This window comes from Camellia sinensis, chromosome 9, assembly GCF_055761805.1.
Source record: "Camellia sinensis isolate YWXY chromosome 9, ASM5576180v1, whole genome shotgun sequence".
Lineage (NCBI taxonomy): Eukaryota > Viridiplantae > Streptophyta > Magnoliopsida > Ericales > Theaceae > Camellia > Camellia sinensis.
Window position 1 is genome coordinate 7,882,554 of NC_138969.1, and position 4,627 is coordinate 7,887,180.

Sequence of the window (4,627 nt, forward strand, 5' to 3'; positions counted from 1 at the left end):
TTCAAAGCAGAAATAATTAATTCGAAGCTGTTGGTTATACAGATTATGTTAACCATGTAATTGGAATGTAAAACTTAGGACAAAGATTGCCTTTCTTAAGAGAAAATTCCACACTTTGAAAATACTTAAGTTAGGCGTCTGAGCAAAATTGATTGATTCGAAGTTTTTGTGAATACAGTAAGAAGCAAGGTCACATCAACCATACAATCAAGCATACAATTGGAACATAAAACCAGATCATGCCAAATAGGAGAAGAGAACCCTTAATTTTATTGATATATACATAATTACATTAGAAAGGCTTACTTGGCTACAAATTCGATTTCATAATAATAGGGAATAGAAAAAGTAAAAAGTTTGTTAAATTTAACCCAGCAGTGTTCAATGAACTTATGTTCTTTCTTTATTTTATTTTCTATCCTATCAAGTTTAGGTTGTTGCAGTTGGTATGCTCTTATTTAGTGAAAAAGCTGTTCAGCTTTCACCTCGAACTCTGTGTCTTTCAAGCCTTGTTCCATTTCATCCATATTTAAATCATCCCAGTATGCTGAATCCTTATTCTTGAGGTCATCATATTCTTCAATAAGGCTCGTTGCCTCCTACTGAGTTTAAATTCGATTGGCTGTGATTTTGTCCAAAGAGTCATTGGTAGCCAAAGAAATTTTGTTCCAATGAAGAAGGAGTGGAAGTTGATCCGAAAAAGCTTGAAACTTTGCCTGGGCAATGGGGTTGAGAACATGACCCCCAGTCATAACATCATAGGCCCATTGGAAGTTCTTGAAAGGAATCTCGTCTCCAAGAACATTGAAAGGCAAGTGAGAGAAGGCAACAAGCAGAAGCTGAGCTTTGTATCGCCCAAGTGTAGTTAGAAAAGCTGGAGGTTGGTATGAAGGAAAAAACTGATTCTCGAAAATAGTAAGTTTCAATTCCTCCATCCAATGAGGATTCTGAGGGAAATGAGGTGTAGAGAGATCCATCCCGAAGAAAGAGGGGAACTGGGGGTCATTCACGCATTTGAGCCAGTCAAAAGAGCAAAGTTTTGCCTTCTTAGCCAAGAATGACGGATTATATCTCTGTGCTTCGTCTGGATGAGAAGTTTCTCGCACTATCTTCACTAGCATGGAAGACGTGTACAATGCCACAAGTAAGTTGTCCTCCAGACTGCGTTGGTGATCAATGGGTACATAGGGGTAAACCACTGAGCTCCGAGCAGAAGGAGGGATAAAAAAGGGATCATCGAATTCAACAAATCGATGATAAATCTGCTCCCTTAAGTGGGGTTCATCAGGTTCTGACCAACTTTCCCAGCCAGTGGACTAGGAGGAAGGAGAAACGGCTTTGTCCCATGCGGAGAGTGGTGGGGCAGAAGAGGAGCTTCCAAGATCCATTCCTGCAAATACTTGGTCCAAAGATTTGTAGTTGGCAGATTCTTGATCTAAAGGTTGGTAATTTGCAAAAGCTTCCATGAATTGTATAAATTGAGGCGGATAGGTGTAACCAATAAATGCATTAAGGTTCTTTCGAGGCCTGCAATTATCTTCCAAAGACTCCTCGTATGCATGATCAATGTAAGAGAATGTGTGATTGGCCATTAGGGATGTACCAGTCTTTTCGTCTACTCAAAGAATGGAAGTGCAAAGCATAAGGATTTAATGAAGTTCATTGCTTCATTATTCAAAAAGCGGTTATACTCCCAGAATATACAGAGTCCATGCACATCCTAGAACGTTGGTAGATTGCACTAGTTCACTAATATCACCAAGTATTGGGTATATTAGTGCGGGAGGTAATGTTGGCTGTATAATTTGTAAAAGCCAATCACAATTTAACACGTGGCATGAAGAGGGTAATTTGGGGAGTTAACACAAGTTGTCAATCAAAGTCGGACACGTGGCAGTTCGTATTGGTAATAATGGATTTACGTAGCACTGAAACAAATGAGAGATACAAGATGATGTGGCCTAACGGTTACTCATAAAGTTTAAATTCAAAATCACGAAGAAAGCCTAACTGCAAGAGTGGTGTAGTGGGGACTGACTATGAGAGAGCATGTTCAGCAATCATGGGAGGACATTTCGACGGCTGGAAGCCCACTTCGACGGTTACCACTGAGAAATATAAATAGCAAGGAATGTCCCAGAATGAAAGACCCAAACTCAGATCCAGAAACCAGTTTTACATTTTTCAGTTCTTTACATTTCTAGCACTTCAATTCCTGTACTGCACTTCATTTCCTAGGAGTAGTTTCAGATAGTTTGTTGCTGTGAACCTCTAGGCTGGGTCAGATCATTTAAAAGTCCTCTTCATTGAGGCTGAAAGAACTACAACATAATTGTCTGATAATTGGTTGGCAATTAATATTCTGTAAAGACTGATTGATCCTTACTGGCACACTTAAATTTACATTATTAACCTTCGAAAGCCAAAAAAGCCAACACATAGTAAAGCATATGTGAATAAATCTGAAAAAAGTTCACTAAAGCATTTGAGTGCATAACTATATTTGATCATTCTTTAATTTATGATATAATTGTATTTGAAATATGTTGTCAAAGTTTAAGGTTATCAGCAAAATATCTCTTCCAACTCACCCGAGCAACTTACAGCAACTGTAACTGCTTGCTTCATAATTTGTTGCAATTTCACCTGCATGTTCACGCAGCTCTTTATTGATTTTCGTAGCTCAGATATCTCACAGTGGAGTTGCTCCATATGCCCTCTCAAATCATAAATGAGTTCCATTTCCTACTAGACCCACAAAATTATTATGCCAAATTCACTCGAAAGACAAATAGGAAAAAATTAAAAGGAGTACAACACTAACAATTGAAGAACGATTGGTAAATGAAGAGTGAGGTTGAGCATCTGAATAGGAAGACTCAAATGATTGAGTTTGTTGCGGTGATGGAGATGTTCGATCAGAATCATAGCTGTCTTCACTATCGCCATCACCACTCCATGACCTCACAGCTGCCATTTGTTCCTCATAATCACGAACTTCACTACATTAGTACCCAATTGAGCTTGTTGAGTTTGACACACTGGTGGACCTAGAAATACAACATTTATTGATAACACTCTAATACACAAAACACTTGTACACAATCACACACTAATACATTTCACTTATCCACTCACACATACATTCAAGCACTCACACTTTGTGTCTTCCTTACATAAGATCTTGAGACACCTCACAATAGATAGTGCTTGACCACTCACTTTGGACTCACTCTTCTTTCACTCAATTGTACAATTGTCCAATTACCTGGTACATGCACTCATCTCATATTTATACTAGTTGAAAAACTTTCTAGAATACACTAATACTTTTCTTACACTCTAGAACAATCTAGATTACTCTAATACATATTAAAGCTTTCTATTCTTCTCTAAAATATTCTAGAACTTTTCGAAACTTTCTAGATTTCTCTAGTTTTCTCCAAACTTCTTTAATGTTCTGGAACCTTCTAGGATATTCTAGAATCTTCCGGATTTCTTTTGGTCTTTCCAGAATCTTCTAGATCTTTTTGGAGTATTCTAGATTCAAGTGGAAACTTATAGAATATTCTAGAGAGAAGATTCTAGAGAGTGAGGAGAGTTACTGATGACTCTCAACAGAGCTCTCTGTCACTTCTTCTTTTTCATCTTCCTCCAACTCCTCTTCTTCAACTCCTATATCCTGTTCTTCCTCTTCTTCTTCTTCTGGGAGATTGCTCATCAGTTTTTTCTGCCTTTGTAAGTGAGACATCATTAGTTGTTCTAGTCTATTGCGTATACCTTGGCTTTCTTCTTCCTCTTCTTCTTGCTGATTTCCTATTGAATCTGGTAATCCTTGTATGCGAGAGATCATCAATTGGTCCATCTTCTCTCTTAAATTACTAGAAAGAAATGTTGATACACTTCTCCTGCACATAAAAATAGGATGTCAATGAAAAAGGAGAAACAAAAACCAAAAAACAATCAATGAATTTTTTATTTTTTATTTTTTTGAAAGACCAAGAATAAAGAGGAAAAGAATTAGCCCAAACTTGATACATAAGATTTAATCCCCATTTAGAAACCTCATAAGAAACAGTCCACAAGTGCATCATAGATAAATATATACATATAAATAGCAAACAATGCTCTTTATTTTTGAATTTCTTACGCAACAATGATGCTTTACACTCTTGAACTATGAACCACAGTTACGAATATGGATACTGATATGAGTACGTCGATATGGTAAAATCTAGAAAAATAAGATATGGGTACAGATAAGGTACGTCAATAAATTTTTTATTTTTTTATAATTTATAGTTTAAGATTCAATTTATAAATCAAAGTTTAATACCAAAACTAAAAGTAGAAATTACAAAACCAAAAGAGAAATCATAATTCAACAATACCAATACCAAAGCAAAGTCTATAAGCTATTTTAATACCATTAAATACAAGAAATTACAAAATAAAGTTTTATTCTAAAAGTAAACTAAGCAAAATTTAAAAACTTTGAGTTTTAGTTTTGGAGAGGGTAATTTATATGTAAATTGAGCCGAGCTGGGTGATGGGCCATTCTGTGGGCCACAGTAAAAAGGGCTGAGCAAAAGAGCTTTGTAGTTAGCCCGGTCCAGAAAGAGCTTTG

The 4,627-nt window shown here is 36.4% G+C and overlaps 1 long non-coding RNA gene across 1 annotated transcript; it reads right to left on the reverse strand.

Moving 5' to 3' along the window:
* Window positions 1-240: 240 nt before the first annotated feature.
* Window positions 241-3,262, reverse strand: LOC145799028 (uncharacterized). The gene is made up of 2 exons (XR_014341014.1): window positions 2,825-3,262; window positions 241-2,745 (listed from the first exon to the last, which is right to left on the reverse strand). It is a non-coding gene; the product is annotated as an uncharacterized LOC145799028 (long non-coding RNA).
* Between the last annotated feature and the right edge of the window lie 1,365 nt (window positions 3,263-4,627).